This window comes from Salminus brasiliensis, chromosome 15 (assembly GCF_030463535.1).
Source record: "Salminus brasiliensis chromosome 15, fSalBra1.hap2, whole genome shotgun sequence".
Taxonomy (NCBI): domain Eukaryota; kingdom Metazoa; phylum Chordata; class Actinopteri; order Characiformes; family Bryconidae; genus Salminus; species Salminus brasiliensis.
In genome coordinates this window covers 18,483,182-18,506,024 of record NC_132892.1, presented here as the reverse complement: position 1 = coordinate 18,506,024, position 22,843 = coordinate 18,483,182, and the positions used below count along the sequence as shown (strand labels likewise).

The following is a 22,843-nucleotide window of genomic DNA, read 5'->3' as shown; positions in this document are numbered from 1 at the left end:
TATAGGTCAGAGCATGCTGCAATTATGCAGTCAAAGCCTGGTAACAATACACTTCATTCACACACACTTAGGGCGGCAACATGAATGCACTTTTCTTTTACGCTGGAGAGGCTTCATGCTACATAAACTGCCAGAAATGCATTTAAAACCAGACCTGAGAGAGCCTTACAGGGTGGACTTTCTGCATAAGCTGGTGGTTAGGATGTAAATAAAGCCATTCATTGTGGTTTGATGTCAAATTTGGTATTATAAATCTGAGCAGCTGATTTTTTTGTTTGACAATGATTTTATTTGCTGTCGGAAATGAACTTAAATTATCAATATCTAAAATCAGATTTTACTTCAGTAACTGTTCACGTCCCTAATCAGATCCTCTGCCACTGACTGCTAAATAAATGATCAGAAACACAATGGCCTGGGCATCTGAGTTCAGTGCTTCTTTACTAGGAATATTACTCTGACCAGTCTGCGGCTACGTGATGCGTCTTGTGTTGTGACACATTCTTCCTGTAAGTATTAAAAATGCTGGTGACCATCAGTTTGGACCAGACAGGAAGGTCTTCAATGCTCTCACACAGCTATGAGCCTTGACTTAACACTTAACCTGTTGCCAGTTCATGGTTTGTCCCTCTTCAGACCGCTGTCAGTAGATACTCACTGCTACTGACCTGGAGCTCCCGGCACCCCGCATGGTTTGCCATTTTGGAGACACTCTGTAATGCAGTCATCTAACCAGCCAAACATGCGGCACCAGTGCAGCGCAGCAAGTCATGCAGATATGGGGCAGGAGCTTCAGGTAATGCTCACATCAACCATCAGCCCTGGAGAAAATGTGATCTTTTGAGCCATGAGTTCGAAGCCCAGCCTCAGCAAGCTGCCACTGAGGAAGGCCCTTCACCCTCTCTGCTCTCCAGGTGCAGCAACAATGGCTGCCCACCGCTCCGGGCATGTGTGCTCACAGTAATGGGGGTCTTGTCTTGGTAGAATGGGAGATTCGTAGCATGGCCGTGCTTGATAAATTGCAATTGTCAATATGAACCAAAATTTTGTGAAATTTGAGAGAAAATCACCATATTTGTCTTACCAGAACATTAGGACCGGTGCGAGGTCGCAACGCCCGCGGGAAAAGTATCAGCGAGTTGTCCGACACGTTAGAACCGATTCTTTTGAATGAATCTATTCAACCGATTCACAAGTCCAGCTGAAGCATCCGTGTAGAATCCGCTCAGTACATCTAACAACAATTCAACTGTAGTTTTTCACAGTTTAATCAAATTTAACATTAAACTACAATGATGATGAACTTCTTAGGCTACATGTTGTTTTTCTGTCTAGCTGTCTTGCTTCATTTTGCTGGCACTACGTGGGGGTCTGGCTCTGTTAGTGAGTATTAAAGGCGACATCAGACTCACCCTGAAGAGAAATTCGCTTTATATGAACTAGATCAGAAGAAATATGGACCTAATGAGTCGTTAAATCGGACGTTCGATTCATTGAATCGGTCTATTTGAAGGAATCGGTTCGGCAAAGCGAATCCAATTGAGCCGACTCCACGCAGTCGTCAAACAGCGGCAGCAGCAGCGGAGCGGAGCCTCGCCGAGCTGACGCGGAGTCAGGAGGTGGAGCGCGGACGGCTGATCACTTCTGACCGCCGCCGGTTCACGGCGGAGGACATGAGGAGATGCTGTGGAGCTTGACGGGGTTGGACGGGCGCCGTTGCTTGAGTTTCCGTTTCTCCCTCTCCCCCTCACACGGAGGAGCTTCACGGGATAACCCCCAACAACCGGCCAGGGAGGCTTAACGCTGAACGCTCAGCCCCAGCTGAGTAAATCTGATGGTTTCGGAGGAGGCGAGTGGACTCCGAGAGGACCCGGAGGGAGAGTCCTAACGGCTCTGCGAGTCAGACTCCGGCAGGTAAAGACCCGCGTGTGTGACCAGTGTGTGTGACCAGTGTGTGTGTGACCAGTGTGTGTGACCAGTGTGTGTGATCAGTGTGTGTGTGATCAGTGTGTGTGATCAGTGTGTGTGTGATCAGTGTGTGATCAGTGTGTGTGTGATCAGTGTGTGATAAGTGTGTGTGATCAGTGTGTGTGTGATCAGTGTGTGTGTGTGATCAGTGTGTGTGTGATCAGTGTGTGATCAGTGTGTGATCAGTGTGTGTGTGATCAGTGTGTGATCAGTGTGTGATCAGTGTGTGTGTGATCAGTGTGTGTGTGATCAGTGTGTGTGATCAGTGTGTGTGTGATCAGTGTGTGTGTGATCAGTGTGTGTGATCAGTGTGTGTGTGATCAGTGTGTGTGATCAGTGTGTGTGTGATCAGTGTGTGTGACCAGTGTGTGTGATCAGTGTGTGTGTGATCAGTGTGTGTGATCAGTGTGTGTGTGACCAGTGTGTGTGACCAGTGTGTGTGATCAGTGTGTGATCAGTGTGTGTGATCAGTGTGTGATCAGTGTGTGTGATCAGTGTGTGTGACCAGTGTGTGATCAGTGTGTGTGATCAGTGTGTGATCAGTGTGTGTGATCAGTGTGTGTGACCAGTGTGTGTGTGATCAGTGTGTGTGATCAGTGTGTGATCAGTGTGTGTGTGATCAGTGTGTGTGATCAGTGTGTGTGATCAGTGTGTGTGTGATCAGTGTGTGATCAGTGTGTGTGTGATCAGTGTGTGTGATCAGTGTGTGTGTGATCAGTGTGTGTGATCAGTGTGTGTGTGATCAGTGTGTGTGTGATCAGTGTGTGTGATCAGTGTGTGTGTGATCAGTGTGTGTGTGATCAGTGTGTGTGATCAGTGTGTGTGTGATCAGTGTGTGTGATCAGTGTGTGTGTGATCAGTGTGTGTGTGATCAGTGTGTGTGATCAGTGTGTGTGTGATCAGTGTGTGTGATCAGTGTGTGTGTGATCAGTGTGTGATCAGTGTGTGTGTGATCAGTGTGTGTGATCAGTGTGTGTGTGATCAGTGTGTGTGATCAGTGTGTGTGTGATCAGTGTGTGTGTGATCAGTGTGTGTGATCAGTGTGTGTGTGATCAGTGTGTGTGTGATCAGTGTGTGTGATCAGTGTGTGTGTGATCAGTGTGTGTGATCAGTGTGTGTGTGATCAGTGTGTGTGTGATCAGTGTGTGTGATCAGTGTGTGTGATCAGTGTGTGATCAGTGTGTGTGTGATCAGTGTGTGTGTGATCAGTGTGTGTGATCAGTGTGTGTGTGATCAGTGTGTGTGTGTGTGGATTAGAAAACTTCTACTGTCCGACTTTACTTCAGGAGCCCCGCGTTCACGCGCCGAGGGCTGTGTGTGCGGACTGGCAGCCGGTTAGCTGCACCGTGTGAACCGTGGATGAACCGCCGGTGTCGTGTTGCTGAACCCCGCGACGACTTCCCCAAACTAGCCACTCGCGTGACTGTTTCTGGAGACGGGCTCTCTGTCCGACTCCCTCTAGTAATCCCGAGTAATTGGATAAGAACCGCTGTGTTTAACTACACGTGCTGTTATAAATAAGGGGGAAATGTCACCAATAGAAACCAAGCGCTCGAGCGTTCTTTAAGATGTTAACCCGGGGCGTTCATGCAGGCTGCAATTTAGCCAGAACTGTGAGTGGCCTGAAAAAACTTTCTATTCTGGGATCAAACCACGCGTTTTAGAGTCCACGTATGGATTATTAACGGCCGGTTAGGTTATTTATTCATATTTAAGTCACATTATATCTTAAACCGACAGTACCGAGTCCAAACACAGCCGTTTGTTGAGTGTGGAGGTGCGCGCGCTGCAGACGCCTGCGAGGGACAGATTAGCGCGAGCCTGAGTGTGTGAGTGTGAGGGTGTGTATTTAACTCTTTGTGGGGACCCATCGTCGCTGTCAAGCCAAAAAAAAAACAAACAAAAGTTTTGTTTGTTAGTTTTTTTTTGTTTGTTTTTCACGGTTGACGAAGCTAACCAGAACCTGGCAGATGTTTCTCACATTGTGTCAAAATTGAATGATGAACGGATCAATAGAAAAACACTGACTTCCATTCAGCTGTTTTTCCTCCTCCTGCAAAGTAGCCGTTGCGGTTTTCACGTGACAGCGATGAGATGGTCATCATGGGTGGACCCTCTGAGGAAATGATATTTTTTTTGTTATTGTTATTTTTATTATTAGTCTTATTATTATTATTTTGGGGGAAATTATATATACAGTATATATACAGCATGTATATACATATATATATATATATATATATATATATATATATATATATATATATAACCTTTAAAATGGTTCTTCAGGGGTTCTTTAAAGAACCAGAACCAGAAAAAAAGATTTAAAAAAAATATTTTTCCAAGAAAAAACGTTTTGTTGGCATTTCATTAAAGAAACTTTTTAAATTGGTTATCTTTAGCCCTTGAATTGGTTTCACTATTGTTACTAAGTCAAACAAGCCTTTTTAAGTATGATATCTAATACAAAATATAGTACCCTTTTTAAAAAAATGTTTACTGTTATATAAATAAAATGAAAAAAAAAAGAAACACATTAGAGATTTGTTTGGTGTCTGAAGTTAAAGTTAGGTAGAACTGTATTCTTAGTGTTTATCTAAGAATCCAGAAGTTAATACTTCTCCACAAAGAAAGAAAAAGGGACAAAGACGGGAAAGAGACCCACACCACCACTACAAAAATGAATGGCTGCCCCCAAAAACACAAAATGCAGCGCAAACCTTCTTCCTCTGCATGATTAGCCTTATCAGCCAAGGATCAGCTTGCAACAGTTTCAGTGGAAAGATCAACCACCAGCTCTATCAGGTTTCACATATGGGAGCACTTATATACGTTATGGTCCCACACTCTGTAAGAGCAGGGGTCGATCATGCCGTGAGAGACTGAGCAAAACGCCGTCAAACATCCTGACTGTTTGTTATGTACAGCTGCAATTGAAATTCTTCAGACCCATTGTAAATTAGGTTTATTAGCTCACTCTCCAACCTTCCAGCTGTTTGCAGTAAACCAGTCAAACAAGACCAATTTAAATAGCCCAACACAACTAATATGACAAGTGCTTTCTGCAAATTCAACACACAGTGACATTTTTAATGACCACTGCAGAATTACTAAACACCCCCTGCACAGGCAAGGAAAAGGATACACACAGTGAGCAAAGACACTGAAGATTCCTAAAGATAGAGCTAGAAGCACCATTCACAAGTTCAGAGTTAAAGGAACACTGTCTGCCACTAGATTTCTAAGGAGGCAGGGGGTCAAAAACCCCTGAATGACTATAAAAGACCTGCAGATTTGGTAGTAGCAGGCACTAAGGTTAATTAGGCGCATAGTAAGTGCTGTAAGTCTCCATGCCCATACACCTAAACTGACCCAAAAGCACAGGATCGGCTACAATCTGCTCAAAACCATAAAAAAAACTAGCCGTGGATCAATAAAACCAAAGTTTTCACATCTATAAATCAGTGGTATGTCGGGAGCAGAAAGATTGAAGCTCATGCTAAAAAAAAACACTCTCTCTACAGTGAAGCATGGCGGTGACAACCTGCATTGTGTGTAGAGCAAGATAGATTCAATCAAGTATCAGGAGATCAGAGGAGAAAACGTCATGCCTTCTGAGAGGGCGCTGAAGCTTGGACATCATTGGACCTACCATCAGGACAATGATTCCAAGCAAGAGTCCACAAAGGCTTGATTTCAGAAGAAGTCCTGGAAGATTCTGGAGTGACCATCACAGTAACCTGACTTGAAGCCCATAGGAAATCTTCAGTGGGATTTGATGGTCATGTAGGCTGATGTCTGACTATGCTTCACGTATGCAGCAGGTCATAACAGCAACAGGATACTCTAGTAAGAGTAAAGGACGCTTGTCATTCAGGGTTCTCTGGAACTCTGGCTCTGGCTACATTACAAGTTAGGAGTTTGGTGTAGTTGAAGGGGGGATTTCACCAATTTTTCTACATTTCTAAATTCAATAGCTGGTGTAAACATCAAAGTCATGCAGAGTGGTCTGATGTGCGGTGGATTCTTACTCTGGTGTAGCTTTTAGAGGGTTAAACATTTTGGAAATCGGAAACTCCTTCTGTTAGCAAAGAGCTGCACATAGAAGTTAAACATGGTTATTGGCCGCAGTATCTGTCTTTATTGACAGACACAAATGCAGACAGCGTTTGTTATGTTTAAGTGTTAATCCTGCACAGCAGACACTGCCGTGCAGCTGTCATGCAATTTTTAATTTTACCTCTAAGAGTAAAGACGGTTGCCTAGATTTTCTGATTGGTAAAATGAAAGAAATTAAGGTTTCTCCTTCATGTAAAGACCAAGGCCTACCTGAGATGAAAACGTCATAACGATTGTAAAGAGGAAAAAAAATAGATTACCAATAATATCAGCTGAAATAATTTCATTTGGCCAAGAATCAAACAAACTACACCAGTTTCAAATGTTCAGATGTCAGAAGCAGTAATACAAACAGGTTGAGCCTGTAAGCTTAGCAGTCTTTACAAAGACACAACGCTATGCATATTTTAAAGCTGATCAAATCCAATCAAATTTATTTGTGTAGTGCCTTTTACAACTGTTGTTGTAACAAAGCAGTGTTACACAATCAGTAATTAGTAAAATGACAAGAAATCCACAACATAAGAAGACCCCCAGTCAAAGCCAGGGCAACAGTGGCAAGGACCTTGGGAGGAACCAATACTCACAAGGGGGACCCGACCCATCCTCCTCTGGTCTGAACTATTTATAAATTGACAAAAAATGACAAAAGTCACCAAATCACCTAAACTGCTCAGGTGTGCAACATATTCTTAATCATAATATAATAATCATGGTATAGTGTAACGTGATATAGTCATAGCAGTTTATAACAGTTAAAGGTTTAGCGGGAGATGCTAGGTTAAGGTTGATAACTGGTCTTAGACTGTCACTAATCTTGTCTCCATAAAGACATGTTCAAAAATGCCTCTGAATACATTTAAAGTCAGCTAGATTATCAGACATACTGCAGTAGTTTAGAACACAATATGACTTATTTTAATCTATTAAACCAAAAGTATCCGTATTTAACTTTTGTCTTCAGTGTTTAAATTGCAGTTGGTACTTGTATTCATCTGTACCATCAAGTCCATTATCAGTGTGAAGGTTAGTGTGACCCTGGAGGAAAAGCACAAGGGGTTCAAGGAGTGTCTTGTTGTACCAGACAGGTATGAAAAGTGAAGGCAGAAGAGCTGGAGGAACACTAGGTTGACAGCAGAAGAGGAACACTGTGTTGAGAAGATAAGCTGATATTGCATTGCATGATAAATTATGATAAATGATAGATTGCTATTTCTCAACAAACTGTTGGAGAGTGAAAAAGTCTGATTTGTACAGAAACTGTGACCAGAACTAATCTTATCACTTTAAGTTCTTACTTCTGATTAGGTCCTCTTTTTTTGGACCTATGGACCTAATGTTTTTGCTTTCCCCCCATTACTTAGAGCGTCTTATTAAATGGCTAGTCTGAGCTGTAGCATGAGCTTTCAGCCTAAAAGCCCTTAAAGGGTCATGTGTGGCGCTACAGCACTTCATAAGACTTCCAGATCACCAGATCACTTCACAAAAATGACCATCTAAACAAGTCCCTGATAAGAAGGCCAGTGTGGATTCAGCACTTGCATATAAGATAATACCCACATGTTTTATATCAAAATGTTCCAAATAATCTCAGCTCTCTCTATAATAGACCCCAAGTGACCTAGAGCACAGTGTGACAAGATACTCCGACCCTAAACCTAAAAAATTGAAGTCAGATTTTAGAAATTCTTCATATTTCCTATGACAACATAGCTCTACTGATAGGGGTGAATAGATTTGGTGCTGGTAGTGGGTTTACCAAAGTCGTAGCCAATAAAATATTGTATAAACGGCGAGAGGCAGAAGTGTTTCTGAGTGTCACACGAAATCATAGATGTATGCACGGGTCCACCGATTACGGATGAGAGGAAGGATGACAGACACACAAATTCACCAGTTAGACATGGCAACATGGTCAGAACTATTGACAAAAGTCACCAAACCATCTATACTGTTGTACTGCTCAGGTGTGCAACATATCATAATATATTGATCATGGTGTTGTATAACTAGTCACGGCAGTAATGGTGCGAGTAATGAGAGTCATGATAGTTAATAGTGGTAATGTTAATAACTCCAGATGTGAGTTCCAATGCAATAGGAAGGTCGGGCTCTACAGAGTCAGGAAATGTGTGAACCATACATCTGCACTGTATTATCACAGAGATATTACTAGAAACTTTGAGGAACACTGAATTTGATGCAACTACGTGTTCGTGGACTCCAGAGTATTAATAAAATGTCAAGATATCAAACAAGATATCAAACAAGTTTAGTCACAGGCAAATGAGCTACACAGTGCGCACATACACACACTTTCTGATGAAGCACTATCATAACAAACATGATAACTGCTCTTGAAAAGATGACTGTATGACTGTATGAAAATACATACACAAAGGATTCAGTATCAAGCTCTGTCAAGCAGATCCATTCAGAGATTGAGGAGATGATGTTTAGCTGCTCTGTCAGGATTTAAAGGAAGAATTACAATTAGAAGCTTGTGGTCTTTTTGTTTGTCGTCCCGCTTTAAAAAAAAAGTTTAGTTTAGTTTTTGTTGTATTTGTTTTTTTTGAATGTAACAGTTCAATTCTGTCTCCTGGCTTATATTTTTACATCCAATTTATCATCCAACCTGACCACTCAGCATCAGCATGCATTAGCTCAACATGTTAATTTTGATGGCCTTTTACAAGGTGGTGTAAAAATACCGTAGCAGTAAAGTGCACTGATCACTGCTACATTCATTTTATGAGTAAGACCTTGATACCGTGCTGCACAGTGTGTGTAATGTGAAGAGTTTTATGATATTAGCTTTGCGTGTTTTATTGTGGAGTGTGAATTCACTTTATAAGCAGATTTATGACCATGTTTTTATTAGCTAGCTGACAATTGAAAGGATGTTTCCCTCAGCAAGAGGTTAATGATGAACAATGTGTGTGTGGGTTTTTTAATGGTTCAGTAGCCCCTGATGACCCAGATGCATATGTGGACTGTCTACTGGCATATCCGCATGCATCACTGAACTGTGAAATGCGGGCGAGGGGGATTGATTTTTCTCATCCGCTATCGCATTGACAAGAACAAGCCCTTACTGCTGTGAATTCACCCTCGGCCACTCTGCTGAGACCTGGGGATGACTGCTCTTCTCTGCTTTCCTATGTCAATGGTTGCCATAGTAGCAGTACGGAACTGTGGTTTGAGGGGTTAACGACCAGCCGTTCTAGTCACGTGACCCAGGGTAAAGGTCAGGTGGTATGACAGATATACAATATGTATAATGCACAGCAATGGAGTCCCACTTTTGAACGAAAAGGCCATGCAGAACTAAGGATGCACCGATCTGGCTTTTTTTTAGGTCCGATACCAATACATAAACTTTGCATATCGATCGATACTAGTGCGATACCATTGCTGAATTAATAAACTGTATACCTCACCATGTGGGAGAGACTCAAGGCATCGGGATTGACTTAAACATTACTTTATATAATAAAACAAATTTGCACATTTAGTGCAGTCGCACTCCACCAAATTAAAGTACAAGGATCGGTTCCATGCATCGGCCTAATGATCTGATACCCGATCCAGCTAATTTATCCAACCTGATATCGGATCGGTGCATACCTATGCAGAACCACGAACCATGAAGTCATTGTATCCATGCACTGAAACACTGTGACATCATGTGATATGTAAGGCACCGTCCACACGCATGATAATTTTTAAAATAAGGCCTTTGTCTGCATTTTGACCGCCCATTCACTCATGCATGCTTCTGGCCGAATACCTCCTAACTCCCAATATAGTGAACATAAGTCCTAAAACCAATCGTGGCAGCCCTACTCTCATCCATCTCTCCACCTTTGTCTACGTATCAAAGCAGCAGTTCTCCTCCAGAGTCGGCCCATATGCTACCTCTCAGACACACGTGTAAGCCCCCAGCACAGGCCCATATGCCACTTTTCCCCTCCTCACCCTTGGCGTTCTTCCGCTCTTCTCATCTGTGTCACACATCTGCTGTGTGTGCCCTCACGCCACTGGCTCCATCCTTGCCGGCCAGTGCTGCCCGCAGTCGCAAATGTCAGTGTCTGTCAGCACTGAACTTCACTCTGCACTCTTGAGGGAGCCTGAAAAGGATGTTATGTGATGTGTCCCTATATCTCAGCTTCTGCCCCTTATGGTAAGCTTTGTTCAGCAGGGAACTGTACAGAAGCTGATGCCTGCTTCACTGTCATTAGGTATTGATCATAGACAACACCAAAGCCAAACATCTGACAATTGCTTTATGCTTCTTACAAGTCACAAGAAGCTTGGAGGTCTTCTGTCGGAGCCAGAAACACATTAGTCTGTTAACACACAGAAGGGACTTCCATTGCCTTCCATTCCTTATCAGAAGGTAATGAGGGGAGATTTACAGACTGGGAGCACTAACACCTCGTAGGTCTCATAGGTCCCACGTCTTCAGGTCACTTGAATGCACTTTTAATCATTGTATTAAAAATGTACTGGACTGCATTTGGACCTGAGAAGCTCTCCAGGAGGAGCTTAGAAGGTACCTGCCTCAGGCTCAGTGGCACTTGATAATATGCATTTGAACATATGCCAGGTTCAGCTTAAGCTAGTAAACATGCAGCTGCAGGATGCGGAGATGCATGAACTGGATTAGCTCTGATCATCCACCATCAAGGAATTCTCTCATTTAGCTCTCAGAACCCGGGCTCTCGGCTTGGCTCCCAAATCGGTAGTTTTCTCTCTCTCCAGTAAATCTCTTAGGTTTTACTTAAGGGATTTTACATGTGTGACCTCGCATTTATAGTGCATAATTATATTGCATGATTTTATATGTTATATGTTGCCAGTGGATTAAAAATCAGAGAACAGTGTCTTTTCCAAAGATTTCCAGAGTCAGATGTTGTCCTAGTAACCCACGCTCCAAAGACAATTAGGCACAAAGTGGATCAGGCCTGAGATTTGGCATTAAGCTTTATATGGAGCCAGGGATTTCATGTGACAGTTGAGGAGCCCTGCAGCTACAGTTAGTGCCCTTTTAACTACTACCATTCTCTGAGCTAATTTCACATGGCCATTTCATACAGGCTTAAAAAACAAAAACAATTTCCAAATGTTACCAGCCGCTCTTTAAGAGCATTTTCATACTTGTCCCGAATACATTAGTCCACTCCCAGGGCCAGGTCTGGGCTTTTTTAGGGGGCAGTGGCTCATTATGGATGGTTTGCTTTCACACAGAAGAAGTCCATTGGAACCGGGGATTGATTTTTGCATTTTTAAACATCACTTTTCAGAGCTGTTCTCGTAGGACAAGATTTTTAGCCATGCAGACGATTAGTTGAAGCAGTTTGCTTGAAGTGAATCCTAAACCACTGATTTTGGGAAGCCCAGACTCGCTCCCTGGCCCAAAAACAGCTTTCACACTTGACCAAACGTCCCAAACTCTCAGAGCAAGCACTCCTGGATGGGTGAAAAAACAGTAGTCGGAAAACGCCCTAAGTTGAGTAAACATCATACGATGAGTGAGGACAGTACAGCTAGCTGAGGTAACCTGGCCTTGTTTTCTCAAAAGACTGACTGGCTGTCTTTCTCTGTGTAAATATCACAGCAACCTTAATTGAATGTAGTATTGTCAAAATGCTGCGTTGCGCTGTGACAGATTGAAAAGTGCTTGAAGCCATGAGCGTCTACGTGCCTTCATTACCAACAGTGGTTTTGAATTTTTGGACGTGGAGCAGCGTGTTCGGTGTGCGACAGCACTGCAGATCTAACTTTGCTCTGTGTAGATTTATCTACCTTTCTCTCACCTCTCCTTGTCTGTATTTCTCTCTCCCTCTTGTCGAGTGCGTAGTGCAGAGTTTTGTAATTGTGATTTCATGACATTTCATTCCATTTCTGAAGCCGTGCAGCAGTAATTTTGTAATATATTAGTATAGTGCAGTAATTTTTAATATACATTAGTATAGTGCAGTAATTTTGTAATATACATTAGTATAGTGCAGTAATTTTTAATATATATTAGTATAGTGCAGTAAGTTTGTAATATATATTAGTATAGTGCAGTAAGTTTGTAATATACATTAGTATAGTGCAGTAAGTTTGTAATATATATTAGTATAGTGCAGTAATTTTGTAATATACATTAGTATAGTGCAGTAAGTTTGTAATATACATTAGTATAGTGCAGTAATTTTGTAATATATATTAGTATAGTGCAGTAAGTTTGTGATATAAGTTAGTATAGTGCAGTAAGTTTGTAATATATATTAGTATAGTGCAGTAGGTTTGTGATATAAATTAGTATAGTGCAGTAAGTTTGTAATATATATTAGTATAGTGCAGTAAGTTTGTAATATATATTAGCATAGTGCAGTAATTTTGTAATATACATTAGTATAGTGCAGTAAGTTTGTAATATACATTAGTATAGTGCAGTAATTTTGTAATATATATTAGTATAGTGCAGTAAGTTTGTAATATATATTAGTATAGTGCAGTAATTTTTAATATATATTAGTATAGTGCAGTAAGTTTGTAATATATATTAGTATAGTGCAGTAATTTTTAATATACATTAGTATAGTGCAGTAATTTTGTAATATATATTAGTATAGTGCAGTAAGTTTGTAATATACATTAGTATAGTGCAGTAATTTTGTAATATATATTAGTATAGTGCAGTAAGTTTGTAATATATATTAGTATAGTGCAGTAATTTTTAATATACATTAGTATAGTGCAGTAAGTTTGTAATATATATTAGTATAGTGCAGTAAGTTTGTAATATACATTAGTATAGTGCAGTAATTTTGTAATATATATTAGTATAGTGCAGTAAGTTTGTAATATATATTAGCATAGTGCAGTAAGTTTGTAATATACATTAGTATAGTGCAGTAAGTTTGTAATATAAATTAGTATAGTGCAGTAAGTTTGTAATATATATTAGTATAGTGCAGTAAGTTTGTGATATAAATTAGTATAGTGCAGTAATTTTGTAATATATATTAGTATAGTGCAGTAAGTTTGTAATATATATTAGTATAGTGCAGTAAGTTTGTGATATAAATTAGTATAGTGCAGTAATTTTGTAATATATATTAGTATAGTGCAGTAAGTTTGTAATATAAATTAGTATAGTGCAGTAAGTTTGTATTATATATTAGCATAGTGCAGTAATTTTGTAATATATATTAGCATAGTGCAGTAAGTTTGTAATATACATTAGTATAGTGCAGTAAGTTTGTAATATATATTAGTATAGTGCAGTAATTTTTAATATACATTAGTATAGTGCAGTAATTTTGTAATATATATTAGTATAGTGCAGTAAGTTTGTAATATACATTAGTATAGTGCAGTAATTTTGTAATATATATTAGTATAGTGCAGTAAGTTTGTAATATATATTAGCATAGTGCAGTAAGTTTGTAATATACATTAGTATAGTGCAGTAAGTTTGTAATATACATTAGTATAGTGCAGTAATTTTGTAATATATATTAGTATAGTGCAGTAAGTTTGTAATATACATTAGTATAGTGCAGTAATTTTGTAATATATATTAGTATAGTGCAGTAAGTTTGTGATATAAATTAGTATAGTGCAGTATGTTTGTAATATACATTAGTATAGTGCAGTAAGTTTGTAATATATATTAGTATAGTGCAGTAAGTTTGTGATATAAATTAGTATAGTGCAGTAAGTTTGTAATATATATTAGTATAGTGCAGTAAGTTTGTAATATATATTAGTATAGTGCAGTAAGTTTGTAATATACATTAGTATAGTGCAGTAATTTTGTAATATATATTAGTATAGTGCAGTAAGTTTGTGATATAAATTAGTATAGTGCAGTATGTTTGTAATATACATTAGTATAGTGCAGTAAGTTTGTAATATATATTAGTATAGTGCAGTAAGTTTGTAATATAAATGAGTATAGTGCAGTAAGTTTGTGATATAAATTAGTATAGTGCAGTAAGTTTGTAATATAAATTAGTATAGTGCAGTAAGTTTGTAATATATATTAGTATAGTGCAGTAAGTTTGTAATATATATTAGTATAGTGCAGTAAGTTTGTGATATATATTAGTATAGTGCAGTAATTTTGTAATATACATTAGTATAGTGCAGTAAGTTTGTAATATATATTAGTATAGTGCAGTTATTTTGTAATATACATTAGTATAGTGCAGTAAGTTTGTAATATATATATATATGTAGCAGAAACACAGAGTCCAAAATTACTGCCACTAAAATCTTCACGTTAGGAATGCTATAGATATATACATGTTTGAAGAAACTATCAAAAATTAAACTCACTAATGCAACAGGTTCTATAGACAACAACTTAATCCCTCTGGCATATGTCTGCATTTTAAACAGTGGGGTAAAGCTAGATTAATGTAAAGCTTCATGCGCCTTGAAGTCAAGAACAGCCCAATGCTACACCCTGTTAGTGGTGAATGGAAACCGTTCGATCCGTGTGTGTGTGTGTGTGGAGAGAGCAGTGCTGTGCGATTGTCTGTGTCCATGCACATGTTTTGTTCCACAAAATCATATGCTGAGCTGTTTTAATCTGACCCTGAGCTTTTTGTCAGCATGCAGTTTGTCCTGATAAGATAAGCTTGGATAAAACAGAAAAGAGTATAGCTGGTGTCCTTGCTTGCGCTATGAAGTGTGACGTGTGGAAAGCTTTCTCTTCAGTATCTTTTGTGTTTGCTTTGGGTTTTTTTTATTTTTTAATCATTTCTAAAAAGCAGAACTTCTAATTTTGCAGTGTGAGAGAGGATGGATGGAACATGTACTATAATTTAGGCCTGTCCTGATTTCCTGATTAATGTTGATTAAAATGTTAAATCCTTAATAATGCTCAGTTTAAGTACTATCATGTATCTATAATATCTTCAGAAAAGTATATATTTTTTGCCATAACAACAAAATTTGTCACAATTCATATAAAATATTGTCTACCTCTATGAGAATGCGCATTTTAAATGAATCAACAAGCTATAGACCATTGTCGATTTTCTTTTCAAATACACTTTCCATTAAAATTGCTGTAGTCCAGGGCTAGTCCAGGACTAGTGTATGGACTAGTATCCTGTCCAGGAAACCAGGCCTACAACCAGGACTTCATTATTTACCTATTTTTTACTTTTAAAACTATTAATTCTTAGGCAGTTAAGTCTTAGTTCTTAGGCAGTTTTAGGCCTGATTTGGAAAGGATTACATGTCAATATAGGATCCTGGTGTAATTTCCCCTTTCACAGGTGCTACTCAGGGATTTTGTTTCCATTCAATCAGGTATGTCCTTCTCTCCTGAGAAAAGTACAGGATTAGCAGAAGGAGAAAGAGAGTTTCAAAGTTACTCAGAAAAGCAAGATCATGCATCCTATAAATGGTAGCTGCAGGTATAAAACATAACACAAATATTTCTACAAATAAGATAAGATAATCCTTTATTAGTCCCACAGTGGGAAAATTCTCAGTGTCACAGCTGAAAGAGATAGCAAGACACTCACTTACAAAAATGTTGATAAATTACCATATACTATATACACAAAATAAATTATAGAAGTAAACAAAAAATAACAATATTATTTACAGATTATTTACAGATTATTGCAAATGACTCTTAATTGCACATGTGCACATTTTATTTGTACATTGAGGGACCTCTATTCCCTGAACATGTGTGTGTAGTTTAAGTGTGTGTGTATGTGGTCCGCTGGGAGCAGTGCTGGTTGTGGAGTCTGACGGCAGCAGGAAGGAAGGACCTGCGATACCGCTCCTTCACACACTTGAGGTGAAGCAGCCTGTCACTAAAGGAGCTGCCCAGTGCTGCCAGAGTCTCATGCATGGGGTGGGAGCTGTTCTTCAGCATGGATGCCAGCTTGGCTGACATCCTCCTGTCTCCCACCACCTGCACTGGGTCTAAGAAGCATCCCAGGACAGAGCCGGTCCTCTTTATGAGCTTATTCAGTCTCTTCTTGTCTGCTGTCGAGATGCTACTGCCCCAGCAGACCACTCCATAAAAGATGGCAGATGCCACCACTATAAATAATCATCATATGACCATGTGTGTCGCAAACATCTGGGTTAACAGAAAAATGTACCCATGAAAACTGCAGCCTGTCCTGCAGTCATTTTATTTCTGTCTGGACACGAGAGTTTTATCACAATCGTGATTTGACTGATGTCCATAAGTGCCTGACATCTTGCAAATCACTAACATAGTGGGATGTTCTACAGCAGCTGTAGTGATGAACCTCTCGCACATTGAATGCCTCCAAACAGCTCAGCAGTGGTGCGAGGGAATGACTACTCTGATGAGTGGTACAGAGCAATCGAGTTATTAGTTTAGCAGGACAGCATATGCCCATCAGGCATCTGCATCAGGCAATATCACGTTTTATTTAAGGCAGCAGAACCAGTACTGTAGAGCTGAGAGTGTTGAGGTGAGGCAGTAGGACCAGAACAGTAGAGCTGAGAGTGTTAAGGTGAGGCAGCAGGACCAGAACAGTAGAGTTGAAAGTGTTGAGATGAGGCAGCAGGACCAGAACAGTAGAGCTAAAAGTGTTGAGGTGAGGCAGCAGGACCAGAACAGCAGAGCTAAGAGTGTTGATGTGAGGCAGCAAGACCAGTACTGTAGAGCTGAAAGTGTTGATGTGAGGCAGCAGGACCAGTACTGTAGAGATGAGAGTGTTAAGGTGAGGCAGCAGGACCAGTACTGTAGAGATGAGAGTGTTAAGGTGAGGCAGCAAGACCAGTACTGTAGAGCTGAGAGTGTTAAGGTGAGGCAGCAAGACCAGTACTGTAGAGCTGAGAGTGTTAAGGTGAGGCAGCAGGACCAGTACTGTAGAGCTGAGAGTGTTGATGTGAGGCAGCAGGACCAGTACTGTAGAGATGAGAGTGTTAAGGTGAGGCAGCAGGACCAGTACTATAGAGCTGAGAGTGTTAAGGTGAGGCAGCAGGACCAGAACAGTAGAGTTGAAAGTGTTGAGATGAGGCAGCAGGACCAGAACAGTAGAGCTAAAAGTGTTGAGGTGAGGCAGCAGGACCAGAACAGTAGAGCTGAGAGTGTTGATGTGAGGCAGCAAGACCAGTACTGTAGAGCTGAGAGTGTTGATGTGAGGCAGCAGGACCAGTACTGTAGAGATGAGAGTGTTAAGGTGAGGCAGCAGGACCAGTACTGTAGAGATGAGAGTGTTAAGGTGAGGCAGCAAGACCAGTACTGTAGAGCTGAGAGTGTTAAGGTGAGGCAGCAGGACCAGTACTGTAGAGCTGAGAGTGTTGATGTGAGGCAGCAAGACCAGTACTGTAGAGCTGAGAGTGTTGATGTGAGGCAGCAGGACCAGTACTGTAGAGATGAGAGTGTTAAGGTGAGGCAGCAGGACCAGTACTATAGAGCTGAGAGTGTTAAGGTGAGGCAGCAGGACCAGTACTGTAGAGCTGAGAGTGTTGAGGTGAGGCAGCAGGACCAGAACAGTAGAGCTGAGAGTGTTAAGGTGAGGCAGCAGGACCAGTACTGTAGAGCTGAGAGTGTTAAGGTGAGGCAGCAGGACCAGAACAGTAGAGCTGAGAGTGTTAAGGTGAGGCAGCAGGACCAGTACTGTAGAGCTGAGAGTGTTAAGGTGAGGCAGCAGGACCAGTACTGTAGAGCTGAGAGTGTTAAGGTGAGGCAGCAGGACCAGTACTGTAGAGATGAGAGTGTTAAGGTGAGGCAGCAAGACCAGTACTGTAGAGCTGAGAGTGTTAAGGTGAGGCAGCAGGACCAGTACTGTAGAGCTGAGAGTGTTAAGGTGAGGCAGCAGGACCAGTACTGTAGAGCTGAGAGTGTTGATGTGAGGCAGCAGGACCAGTACTGTAGAGATGAGAGTGTTAAGGTGAGGCAGCAGGACCAGTACTATAGAGCTGAGAGTGTTAAGGTGAGGCAGCAGGACCAGTACTGTAGAGCTGAGAGTGTTAAGGTGAGGCAGCAGGACCAGTACTGTAGAGCTGAGAGTGTTGATGTGAGGCAGCAGGACCAGTACTGTAGAGCTGAGAGGCAGCAAGACCAGTGCTGTGGAGCAGAGAGTGTTGAGGTGAGGCAGGAGGACCAGTACTGTATCTTTAAGTTGATGATTGATTGGCATTAATTGGTCCACCGAACTGACGCCATTCTGAGAAAACTCCCAGGAGATCAGCACTCACAGAACTGCAAAACACTCAAACAGATCACATGCTCCATTCTGATAGCTGATGTGAACATTACCTGAAGCTGCTGTCCTGCGTCTGCATGATTTCATGCACTGCACTGCTTTCACACACTTGGCTGATTAGATCATTTAATGAATAAGTAGGTGTACAGGTGTCCCTAATAAATAGCTCAGGGAGTGTACATGTGCCATATCCCCTATTCCTAGCCCTTTTCTGAGATGCATGCTTACAGGAGCAGCCTTTAGCATTTGAGCTGTTCTTGTTTGAGTCATGATTAAATATGAATGTGTTGACTCAGCATAATTGGTTTTCATGTGAGGAGATTTTCCCAGATGAACGTTGATTTGGAAAGAAAGCATGATAGCTTATTTGACCCCCTTCATAGATTGTTCATTCCAACCTGCAACAGTTGAAATGGCGAACTGCAGGTGCTTTCGTTTTTTGGATGAGTTGGCAAATAAATACAGCACATCTGTGGACCTGTGCTGTCCCTGCCCATGTAGACTGAAGTAAAAGTAACAAAATAACATACTGTGAATGATAAGCAGTGACTGTGAAGGATGCACATACAGACACGCTGCCCCATTAGTGGATAGCTGCTTTATCTAGGACATCCGCGAATGAGATTTGAGGCCATTGAGCATGGGGACTGAAAGATGAGAGGATTGCTGATGGAAGATCAGGCTAAGGGACAAGAGGCATAAAAAATGATGATCAGGATTTTTAAGGCCATCATGATTGAAGGACATTGGATAATGCTAGCCATGCACTAGAAGACTTTATAAAAAAAAAGTCTGACACTATTAGTCACTGACTATGATTTTGCAGGGTCACTATTTGCAAGACTGCTACTAGATTTCTTTCTTTCTTTATTATATATTTACTTGTTGTTATTTATTATTACCCTATTATTTTGTTATTTATATCACGAGGCCTCCCTAGAGTTTCCTCCATGTATCACCTACCAGCCAGAAAAGTTGCTGCTTCCTGTTCGGTGCTGGAGAGAGCTCACCTATTGGTTATTCCCAAGTCCTCATCACAATTAAACATGGTTGATTTTATCGGAACGCCGAGACAAGAAAAAGACTGAGTTAAGACGATGGATTGTGCTCCCTCAAGTGAATGAAAAAATGTAGTTCTGCTGCTCCCGTAACTCATAACTCGCTTTAATTGGTGAAGATTTTTCTCTTTATTACAAAGCGGTGGGCAGCAACCTTCCGAATGTTCCCAGTGCTCCCATTGCTCCCATTAGTGGCCTCTGAGACATACATAGCAGAAACGTCTCTGATTGTTTTACTCTGCCCAGTCCTCATTAAACCCTGCCTTCACATGCTTGTTATTGATTATAAAATGTGCAGGAGGGCGGGATATTGAGGGTGGATGTACTCTTCCATTTCTTCCTGATCGTTGCTAGGTGAATAAGGCAGACTGATACAGAGATTCATTAGAAGATATCGGCGCTCATAACCGTTAAAAAAGGAAGACATCAAACAACTTGTAAAAACCTTGAACCACTTTTGGTAGGTACTAACCACTGTGTATCGAAAACACCCCACAAGGCCTGCCATTTTTGGAGATGCTCTGACCCAGTCATGGAGCCATCACAATCTGGCTGTTGTTAAAGTTGCCAAGATCTGTACACTTGCCCCTTTTTCCTGCCTTCAGCACAGGCAATGTCTTTAAGAACTGACTGTTCACTTGTATCCCACCCTTAACAGTCCCATTGTACCAAGATCAATGTTACTCACTTCACTACAGGACCCTTTTTTAGACTTCTTGAACTTAGTCCCTATAGTCCAAGCTGCCTGTCTGTCATCTCTGACATACATCCTGCTCTGAAATGAACTGATTTACATTTACATTTACATTTGAGGCATTTAGCAGACGCTCTTATCCAGAGCAACTTACAAAAGTGCTTTGCTATTTACCCAAGAAAAACCTCAGCTAGTTAGAATAGACTAATAGTTCAAAGATACCTCTAAGTTAAGTTAAGTTGAGAACACAAGTCAGTAAGGAGACCACTCTGGGTCTTCAGTCTGCGTTTGAAGACAGTGAGTGACTCTGCTGTTTGGACACCCAGGGGAAGCTTGTTCCAGCACTTTGGTGCAGGACAGAAAAAAGCGTGGACGCTTGTCTTCTGTGGATTTTAAGGGATGGCGGGTCGAGCCGAGCCGTACTTGAAGCTGGAAGGGCTCTTGGTGCGGATCGGCTTTTGACCATTGCCATCAAGTACGGAGGGGCTGGTCCATTCTTGGCTTTGTAGGCCAACGTCAAGGGTTTGTATCTGATGCGGGAAGCAGCTACAGAAAGCCAGCAGTGAGAACGCAGCAGTGGAGTGACATGGCTGAATTTAGGAACGTTGAAGACGACCCGTGCCGCTGCATTCTGGATAAGTTGCAGGGGCCTGATGGTGCGCAGAGGGAGACCAGCCAGAAGAGAGTTGCAGTAGTCCACCATCTGATCATCACATCCCGAATGTAAATGGTCATTTTTGCAATTCTGAGCTTTTTGAAAACTGGTAGACAGAAGGACTGAATAAGGCTGACAGTACAAATGAGTTTAAACACTTGTTGGCTTGTTGGCTCTCACCAAATGATGATGGTGGATTGCAAATGTGTCTAATAACCCTCTTGCAAGTAAAGGTTCATCAGTGGTTCTTCACCGGATGTACATTTGCAGAAGAATTTATTTTTATTCATATTTGATAAAGAACCTTGAACCTTTAGTTTCTTTAAGAAAAAGTGTTTTTTAATGGTATGACCTCCTGAGAACTCTCCAAGGAGTGTAGTCATGTAGCAACAAGCCCTCTGACTTTACATCCTATGAGATCTCTAATCCTAAAAACATCCATCTGGAGTATCTGAGTTGCTTTGTGCTAGCTTTTTGGAAAGGCCAGAAGTCATCTCAGTCCAGTGAGTACCTCCCTTTTGGCAAAGCCTGTGAGGCAGCTGACAATGTATTGCATCTTAGCCAAGCTTGGGCATTTAGCTTAGCGATAGAGATAAAGCAGCTCATCTATAATCTTTATTTCTCATGGATAGCGAGGACGTGGGGGTGCAGAGAGAGGAACCTGTGAAGGTAAACAGTGGGACAGATAGACAGACCAACAGTGAGATCTTGGTAGTTGGTAGTAGTAGAAGGTCCTCTAGCTCAGAATTCTATCTAGGATTAGAAGGCTTCTTTATTAATGCCCAAAACTAATAGACGGGGAGAAGATTATGCATTGTTCAGCACAATCTAATGACAATAGCAGTGCGGCGCATTATGAAGGCCAAATCTCTTGTCGTTCTTACTGTTCTTTTTAAGCTCTTAAGCCTCTCGGCACAACAGAATACCAGAGTCTCACAAGGCACTAACTGCTCACAGCTAAACTGAGCTTTGGTGGAACATATGGGCATGGCACTCAGGCCCAAACGTGACTTTAAGGAAGTGCTGTCCTTTCAGCAACGTTGATTATGATCATCTCATCAGTAAAGACATTAGTAAAATCTAGTCCACAAGCTTTTTAAAGCTACTTAAACATTCATATAACTTTCAATACTTCTAAAATCTGCTAAATTATGCCTCACTTTTCTGCTCATACTCTGAACTGCCATTCATAATGCAAACAAGCTCTAGTCTAGTCTAGTGTTTTAGCATGGTCCATCTCTCAATGCTAGCGGATCAGAGTCAAGTCAAGGAACAGTTCCTTTAAAAAGGCTAATAGCCACATGCATATAGGCCAGTGTTGGGTCCTGTTTGTAAGCACTGCATGTATATGCCAGCTGACTGTGCCATTAATGTGCTGGAAGCCACTATAAGTGAGTCAATGTTTGGTATATATTAGGCTAAACAGGCTAAAGCTCCTGTTGCCATTGCTGAGACAAGCACAGAAAGTAACGCTTAAAGCTATCACGGCTAATCTCAGCCTTAGACACTCTGACCGCACACTGACTGTCTGCTGTTGTCTGTTTTACATCAGTGAGCCAAAATATTATGGCTACCTGCCATAATATACTGTTGGTCCTACATGTTTCACCTAAACAGTTCTGACCCACCAAGGCTTGTCTATATTAATGCATAGACTGAGGGTTTGGACGAATAGTTCTATGGTCGCCTTATTGTATTGTGTTTAGCAATGTCTAAGCTTAGAGGTATCTTTTGAATTATTAGTCTATTCTAACTAGCTAAGGTTTTTTCTTGGGTAAATAGCAAAGCACTTTGTAAGTCGCTCTTGATAAGAGCGTCTGCTAAATGCCTTAAATGTAAATGTAAATGTAAATGGGTTTCCCAACCGAGAACATTGCCCAGAGCACCACACTCCCTCCACCGGCTTGCCTTCATTTTACAGTGTGATGTTTGCCTTCAGTCCCGCAGGCAAACATCACACACATACCAGGCTGACTCATCAGATCAGGTGACCTTTTTTGTGTCCAGACAATTAGGTGCCCATTGTAGGTGCTTTTGTTGGTGGACAGGGGTTAGCATAGGCTGGCAGGCTCTGCAGCTACACAGCAGACAGTAGACCTTCTGCCAAATCTACCCAGACAGAATAGCCTTT

The 22,843-nt window shown here is 41.1% G+C and overlaps 1 protein-coding gene across 2 annotated transcripts in view; it reads left to right on the top strand.

Annotated features, from left to right (window-relative positions):
* The first annotated feature begins 1,594 nt into the window (after positions 1-1,594).
* LOC140536139 (growth hormone receptor-like) overlaps positions 1,595-22,843 on the top strand; it is a 49,835-nt gene continuing 28,586 nt past the window's right edge. For both annotated transcript variants that reach the window (XM_072657793.1, XM_072657792.1), the window contains exon 1: positions 1,595-1,914. The gene's annotated coding sequence lies outside the window, so the exon portion shown is untranslated. The remainder of the gene's footprint in view (positions 1,915-22,843) is intronic.